This window comes from Leptonychotes weddellii, chromosome 2 (genome assembly GCF_054177405.1).
Source record: "Leptonychotes weddellii isolate Sample4059 chromosome 2, ASM5417740v2, whole genome shotgun sequence".
Lineage (NCBI taxonomy): Eukaryota > Metazoa > Chordata > Mammalia > Carnivora > Phocidae > Leptonychotes > Leptonychotes weddellii.
Genome location: NC_138370.1, coordinates 5,103,641 through 5,112,555, shown reverse-complemented (window position 1 = coordinate 5,112,555; position 8,915 = coordinate 5,103,641). Strand labels below are relative to the sequence as shown.

Here is an 8,915-nt window from a genome sequence, read left to right as displayed (position 1 = left end):
AAGTAACTTGTTCAAAGTCACTCGGGTTGTATGTAGTGGGGCATTTGACTCAAGCTTAAGTGGGTTTGGTGCCAGATGATGTTTTTATTAAATACTCAACAATCCCAGAGAATAAATTTGCTTACCGAATTATGCATAAACATCAAATACTTTTTGGTAGGAGTATGTCCCATGCAATATTTGGAATACACTTCTACTAAAAGGGTATGTTATTTTTCTGAAATTCACATCCAAGTGGATCTCCTACATTTTACCCGGCAACCCTATGCATGTGTCAACGTGTGCCAGGTTATGCTGTGGTCTCAACCTCGGCATCTTCAAAGAGTCATGGTTTAATTCTTGCTTCAATGGTACAAACCCATCATGGCTGTTACTGCAGCTGCCTGGACCTGGCTGATGGAACAGCCTCTGCCATGAGCATGGCTGGTTGCTGCGTCAAAGAGAAGAGCGCTGAGGAATCCCACACTGTCAGTTATGGGCTCCAACCCGGAAAGGACACGTCACTTCTGATTCAAACTTATGAACTGAGCAAGTCTTATGGTTCTACCCAGTCATACAAAAGATAAATCCTACTTTGTGTCAAGAACATAGAGGGCTAGACCTATTTGGTGAACAGCCTAATGAACATAGACAGTTGGATATAGATATAAAGAGACACAGATATGAATATACATGAATATATATTTATATTTATATGAATGAGATCAATTATAAACATACATGAACACAACGTATTTGCATATATTCATTCATATTTATAAGTGTACGTATTACATATAAAATTTATGATTACATATATATATATAACTATTTTTACCTTGTCTTTTTATGAAAAATTAGGAGATTCTGTGGCTCTCAGAGGAAAACTGGTCCTGGCAGGAACCAGAAACCAGGTCTCCTAATTCCTGGCGGAGTATGCTTTCCATCACAATGTGGTGCTTTTAAAAGCCATAACCTCTGCTGGAAACTCTTCTTTTTTATTTTTTTTATTATGTTATGGTAGTCACCATACAATACATCATTATGTAGTTTTTGATATAGTGTTCAGTGATTCATTGTTTGCGTATAACACCCAGTGCTCCATGCAGTACGTGCCATCTTTAATACCCATCACAGGCTAACCCATCCCCCCACCCCCTCCCCTCAGTTTGTTTCCCGGAGCCCAGAGTCTCTCATGGTTCATCTCCCACTCTGATTTCCCCCCCTTTCCTCCCTTAATGTCCTCTGTGCTATTCCTTATGTTCCACATATGAATGTTGGCGAGGTTGTGGAGAAAAGGGAACCCTCCTACACTGTTGGTGGGAATGCAAATTGGTGCAGCCATTCTGGAAAACAGTATGGAGTTTCCTCAAAAAGTTAAAAATAGAGCTACCCTATGACCCAGCAATTGCCCTACTGGGTATTTAGCCCAAAGATACAGACGTAGGGAAAAGAATGGGCACCTGCACCCCAATGTTCATAGCAGCAGTGTCCACAATAGCCAAACTGTGGAAGGAGCAGAAAACTCTTCTTATTCATCGTTTCCTTGTGGCTGCTTGTCATTCTCCTTATTGCTCTCTTAATTTGAGGCATCGTTCAGGTTCTCACTACTCTCAAGTTGCATCCTGAATTTCTCTAGTCAGGTGACTGGATCACATACCATGTTCTTTCCAGCTTACCTCACAGGAGCCCGAGAAGATCAGTGCTTGCTACGTGCCATGTTGGTGGCATTGAAAATGTCACAGTGTATGAAACAGCTCTGGTTGCATGGGAGATGGGATGTCCCATCTATGGGACATACTCTCAGGAGTGAGAATGCCCACTTGGTGTCCAATGCTCATTGTCTAACTTGGGCAACGTGCTTCTAAGATTTTGCCCTTTTGAAAAAGAGGAAGGCACGTTGGGAAGCTTTTATGAAGAACATGCAGAGTATGTCCCTAATCTTGTATCTCAGCCAAGTCTCTTGCTTTCTCCGATCTAAAGTTCCTTCATTTGAAAAAGAAAGACACTATAGGGCAGAGGTCAATAAACTTTTTTGGCAAAGGACCAGCTAATATTTTAGGCTTTCTGGGCCACAGGGTATGTCATGACCTTCGTGAGAAGCAACTACAGACAATATGTCAATGAACGAGGGTGAATGTCTTCCTATAAAACTATATAAGGACACTAGAATTTGAATTCATATCATTTTCACATATCACCAAATATTTTTCTTCTTCTGAAGTTATTTCTACAATTAAAAAAAAATAAAAACGATTCTAAGCTGATGGGTCACACCAGAATGGGTAGATGGCGGTTTTGTCCATACAAACGGTTAAACACACTTTATGGTTTTATATTTTTTGTTACCTCTCCTTCCTTTATAGGGCGTGAGAAAAGGGGGCGATTCCTTGAATGTGAAAAAATGGGTGGTGTCTGTAAGCACCAAAAAACCCACGGATGCTCCATCCTGCCTGCAGAATGTAGAAGTCGGAACAAGCATTGCTGTCGTCTCTAGCTTCCACCCCCAGGGGCTCTTCGGGGCAGCATGGCCGCCTCACCCCTGCTGACCTCTGCTGAATAAAAACATCACCACTCACGTGTGTCCTGCATCGGGTCTTTCAGGGTGCACGGTGGAGGGGAGGGGCATGTGGGACTGAAGTTCTGAGCTTGGTACCCACCACTAATTCCCCGGTTGACTTTGGACAAGGCTTGTCCTTTTCTATGTTGCCGCTTCTGTACATGTAACTCTTTAAATGGTTCTCCAAGCCCCCTGTAATCTGCTCATATACATCTATCAATTGATGGATTGAGGATTAGAGCTTGAGGGGTGTGTGTGTGTGCGTGCGTGTGTGTATTGACAATACGTGGGAAAAGTCACTGAGATTTTGTTCTCATTTTCATACCCCTTAATGACTGTTGGCTATCAAGCAATGGCTCCCTGTTGATTATTGAAGAGCCAGGGAAATAAATCGATCAGAGGGGCCTAAAGGTACAGAAAGCTCAAAGCTGGTACCCAGGCATTTCAAGCCATGGAATCAGAACTCAGAGATTACAGAAATCAACCCACTGTTTCACAGAGAATCAAGACTTAGCAAGGTAGTGATTATTTTCCTCTCTCCAAAGATGCCTTTCCAAATAGCAGATTCCGTTAGAAGCATTTTCTTAGGACCCAAGGAATGGTTTTCCGCAGAGATAAGATTTGGACTGCGTAGCAGAAGCCTGCTGATTGGAAGGGGAAATGCCATCTTCAGCAGGAAGTTATTCTCATTTTGAAACAGAACACAATTTGTCATCTCTTCTCTTAGTGACTTTCTTTTGGTAACAAATCAAACTCTTGGACACAAACTCTTCACTGGGGATGTGAAGTTGTAAGTCTACTTTGCTCATTTGGCAGTTTCTTTTTTTTAAGATTTTATTTATTTATTTGTCAGAGAGAGAGAGCACAAGCAGGGGAAGCGGCAGAGGCAGAGGGAGAAGCAGACTCCCCACTGAGCAGGGAGTATGATACGGGGTTTGATCCCAGGACCCTGAGATCATGACCTGAGCCGAAGGCAGCTGCTTAATCGACTGAGTCACCCAGGCACCCCATTTTGCAGTTTCTTATAAAGTTGAATGTATGCTTGTCATATCACTCATTAATCCCACTCCTGGGTATTTACTCAGGGGAAATGGAAACTTACATTCCTATTAAAAACCTGTATGCAAATGTTCATAGCAGCTTAATTTATGTTTGCCAAAAATAGTTAACACAGATGTCCTTCAACTAGTGAATTAACTGTGGCACATCAGATAATGGAATCCTAGGCCACCATAAGAAGGGGCAACTGATTGATTCCAGTAACATGAATGGATCTCAAAGGCCTTCTGCTGAGTTAAAGAAGCCAGCTATAAAGACTACAGATTATTTGATTCCATCTATATAGCACTCATGAAAAGAAAACTATAGGGTTAGAAGCCAGGTCAGTGGTGGCCACAGGTTAGGGGTCACAGGAGGGGATGAAGGTAAGGAGCAGTACAGGGAATTGGAGGTTAGGGACCATCCCGTATAGACGAATGGTGGTGAATACTGAACTCTTCATTTGCAAATCCTTTAGAATGCTCCACCACAAAGTTTGATTTTTACTATATATATAAATTTAAAAAATATAATCAGCTCGATGTGGGCAGAAAAATGAAATGCTGACTACAACAAATGACTACAGTATTGCAGATTAATCCTATGACCACACTAAATGCAGCGGGGAACAAAGAACTGACCTAACTAACTTTGAGGAACTGTTTTGACCTGATAATCCCAGACTAAAAATGAAAAGTCCTTACACAAGAGCTGGACTCTGGTTGTTAGATCTGTTTCTCACAGCTGTTTGGATTAGCAATTCTAAAACTACTTGTATATATAAGAGTTGAACAAAGGAGAAAATGCACTGTAAGTAAGAGCCGGTTTTGTCACTGGTGGAGGAAAAAAAGGTTATAAATTAAAAAAGAGGGAGACGAGAAGGACCACTGTGGTGCTGGATTGAAGTTGAAGACACTGAGGAGGAACATGGGTTTTTAAAATACATACACAGAGAGATACAAAAATATATACAGGTGTGTAGGGCACCTGGGTGGCTCAGTCGTTGAGCGTCTGCCTTTGGCTCGGATCATGGTCCCGGGGTCCTGGGATCAAGCCCTGCGTCGGGCTCCCTGCTCGGCAGGGAGCCTGCTTCTCCCTCTCCCACTCCCCCTGCTTGTGTTCCTGCTCTCGCTACCTCTGTCTCTGTCAAATAAATAAATAAAATATTAAAAAAAAATATATATATATATACAGGTGTGTATATAAATGAATTAATATCCATACATGTTTCCTAAATGTAGTCAGAGAGAAATGAGAATCTGTGCCATCTCAGCAGTAATGAGCACGTGGAGTACTCAGATCTCTGTTTCTTTTTTTTAATGTCTTTTTTTTTTTTTTAAAGTAGCTCCACACCCAACGTGGGGCTTGAACTCACGACCTTGAGATCTTAGGTCGCATGCTCTACCAACTAAGCCAGCCAGGTACCCCTCAGATCTCTGTTTCCAAATACCATTTTCTGTAGATGGACCCAAGGATCCTCGAGGAACTAACTCACTCAAGGACTGGGGCTGAGAAAATGCAAAATGAAGTTGGAGTATCTTATAGTGCCAGAAAATAACAAAACGCTCAGAAAATGGGGCACGTTGAGAGGACCCAAGAGAGACCTGGAAGAGCTCTCAATGGCCAACTGGAAACAACTTCATCAAAAAAATAAAGAGCCGAGATGCCCTTCAACAGATGAATGGATAAAGAAGATGTGGTTCATATATACAATGGAATATTACTCAGCCCTCAGAAAGGATGAATCCCCAACTTTTACATCAACATGGATGGGACTGGAGGAGATTATGCTAAGTGAAATAAGTCAAGCAGAGAAAGTCAATTTTCATATGGTTTCACTTATTTGTGGAACATAAGGAATAGCATGGAGGACATTAGGAGAAGGAAGGGAAAAATGAAGGGGGAGGAAATCAGAGGGAGAGATGAATCATGAGAGACTATGGACTCTGAGAAACAAACAGGGTTTTAGAGGGGAGGGGGGAGGAGGGATTGGTTAGCCTGGTGATGGGTATTAAAGAGGGCACATACTGCATGGAGCACTGGGTGTTATACGAAAACAATGGATCGTGGATCACCACATCAAAAACTAATGATGTATTTATTGTATGGTGACTAACATAACATAATAAAATTTAAAAAATTAAAAAAAAAATGAAGCGTTGAATTACAACCCAAACATAAATAGCCATGGAATCATAAGGGTGAAAGTCAATCCCTCTTCCCCACCTCCATTTAAAATTTTTTGATGTTTCCCTAAAGCTTCAAAGATAAAGTAAAATTTCTTAAGCGTCTGAAGTCCTGCTTCTACTGACCATACCTTCTCTACTTTTATTTCTTCACATTCTGGTTCTCGAACTACCCCCTACCATGAGATAGGCATGTGTGTGATAGTGACCTTCACAATGAAACACACCCCACCTCTCCTTCAACTTCCCCTCACTAATTCTTACCCGCTTTTTTTTAAAGACTTGGCTCATATATGGCATTCACTGGGAAGACACCTTTGAACCACCCAACATGGATATGATTTCCACGTGTGTGAGTTTTCTTAGCAGAACATACCTTGAACCCATACCTCCCGCCTCCAGTACACCACTATAGTTCCTAGCACAGAGTAGGTGCTTGAGAGGTACCAACAAAATAAATGAATCACTGAATGAAGAAAAGGGTATCATGAGGCCTCAGCCTTCCAATTTAATTCAGGGTAGGTTCATTAAGCGTGACTTCTTCAGTTTACTTAATTCAGGGTAGATTCATTAAACACAAATTCTTCCGTTCACTTATGCATCCTTATGCAACAGAAGCTCCTTCCGGGGCATATCCCTGGTATGCGAATCATACAGTTTCTTTTCCTCCTCAGGCACACGCTTGTATGTGAGTCACAGAAATGATACACTTCACCATGCCTATAACCTGTAGAAAGAGCCAAAATGGTTTATTTTTGGAAGAAAGCCTCAAAACCCCCATACAGGGGAAGAAACAACCAGGAAACCCCAACCATCATTACTCAAGAAGGTACACTGTCCCATGCTCCTCCTCCTCCCTGCCTTGTCGCTCTTGCTGCCTTGTTCAACAGGAAGACCCTGCCAGTCTTTAAGAGCTTGTTAAGAACCAAAATTTATGCTGTTAATTGGAGGCTGAAATCAAAGACTTCAAATACTCCTCTGGGGTTCATAAGCCACAGAGTGGCAAGTGTGCACCCCGGAGACTGATTATGGGATTGTCAATGTCCTTTGGAAGCAATACATTAAAACTTTGGTTTTTATCTTCCTGGGAGAGGATTCCACTGAGAATAAGATGATACTACAGCCCCAGTCTGAGGAAGGAAGATCTACATACATACTGGGTCAAATACAAAAGTGTACTCACACAGTGTGCCCCAAAGAATTTAAGGAATGTCACCAGGTCTCTGAAGTTCACCCCTAATTCCCAGGCTTAGAATCCCGGCCTTCAGGGTTTATCAGCTATGTCTTAAAAATAAGATTAAAGATCTAAAATTCAAGTCCCTAAAAGAAAAGACCTAGAATAATCAGGGGCACTGGCTGAGGTAAGAAAGGTTTCCAAAAGAGGGGAAAAAAAATCCTACCTGACTCAAAGCCAGGCCTGAAGAAGGAAGACTTCTTTTCCTGCCTCTTAGAAGGTGGAGGAAAGAAAGCCTGCACTCAGCCCGGAGAAAGAAGGGCCTCCGTGCTCCTTATCACCCAGCCTGCCCACCGTGGATCATTAGGAGAAGTCACCAACTTTGGACCCAGGCTGCACACCTCATGGGGCCTCAGACTAGTGATAGGGCCATACACACCCTTTGTGGAACAACTCGAGGGTGGGAGGCAGGTTCACTCCCTTACTTCACCCCATTCGTGCGTCCCAGCTCTGTTTACATTGTCTTCAACCTGCCCTCTTCTACTGGGGCAAGTAGTTAGAATGGGGCTTTAGCAGGGAGCTTTCATAAACCTGCTTATGGTGGGCTCTTGCACCCTATCTTCATGCCACATGGTCAAGGCTATCGTGAAAGGCCCCCTGCCCATCCTGTCTTCATCACAGCAGCTGTGATCACAGAAGCCAGCTCTGACATCGGGGCTCCCCCACCCTGGGGATGCTAGCTCCCTGCCCTAGCTTTGTCACCAAGAGTCATGCTGGAAGCAGCCTGTGATTCTCTCCTTCTTCTTCCCCAAACACATTCTCTCACAGCCCACCATAATCTACTCTCCTCGGCTCTTGGGTGAAAAATCAGCCCAGTGAGGAAACTGAGGTTGTGCCATTATTCCGAGTGATGCAACAAAACCAGTCATCATGCCCAGTGGGTCCACAGAGAACAGACTCTTGTTGACCCAAAGCAAAAAGGGGGTACGCTGCCCTACCCAGCTCCTGTCCCCTTGGCTTCTCATTGGTCAGTTCTGTGAAGTGGTGTTCTAGAAGACACAGGAGCCCCAAGCAGTGAGACCCAAGAATGGAGCATCTGATTGGGTGAATTTATTTGTATAAAGATAGAATATTAGAGGAGGAGAAAAGTAGAGGTGGGGGATTCAGGTGGGTGAGCGCCAAGCACAACATGGCAATATGGGAGAATGGCTGGTTTTCTGGGGTAAGCAAGGTTCAAACTCTCAGTGACCTGCCAGACCCTCACAGTGCTTGCCCACGCAAGCCAATTTTCTCCCCCCAAATCCAAGCAACTGTAGTTCTCTGTAAAGCCTTCAAGCTGTTCCGTGATACTCAGCACTTCTGTGATGTCAGGAATGAACACCAGGCAGGCCCCTGCCTCCCTCTCTCCCTTTCTTCTTGCCACCCCTTGCTCAAGACATGGAGCAGAATGCACCTTCAAGTTTCTTCCAAAATGCCATGGTTCTTAATACATTGCCTCCTTCTGGAAAACCTCTCTAGTTCCTCCTTTCCTGCTCTTACAGCCAGTCACTATACATTGTATCAGAGAATGAGGGTGGTGAATGTTAGTTCAAACACACCTCCGCAGGGGGAAGCTTCAAGAAAGGAGAGCATATTTGTAGGAATGTCATCAGATTGGACAAGAAAGCAGGTCACGTTTTAAGGATACACCAAGGAGGGTTTACCTGGCATTACTTGAGAGATAAAGAGGACGACGAAGATGAGAAGGAGAAATAGCTTCATAGTGCCGAGTCCGTGGAGACCTTTTCGAAGTTCCTTGAAAAGAGAAGACAAATGGCAGTGTAACGGGGTTGAATAAAAAGTCGTTTAGAGCCTCCTCTTTTATAAGTTTGATTGAGGTGACTAAACACAGAAGAGAATGTCCATTGTGATCAGAGCACTAACTGAAATATATAGTGGACAATGAATGCCCGTAAAATAAACAAGGACAGCGATTAGC

General features: G+C 43.2%; 1 non-coding gene across 1 annotated transcript; it reads right to left on the bottom strand.

Annotated features, from left to right (window-relative positions):
* Positions 1-4,927: 4,927 nt before the first annotated feature.
* Positions 4,928-5,000, bottom strand: TRNAL-UAA (transfer RNA leucine (anticodon UAA)). Its single transcript has one exon. It is a non-coding gene; the product is annotated as a tRNA-Leu (tRNA).
* Between the last annotated feature and the right edge of the window lie 3,915 nt (positions 5,001-8,915).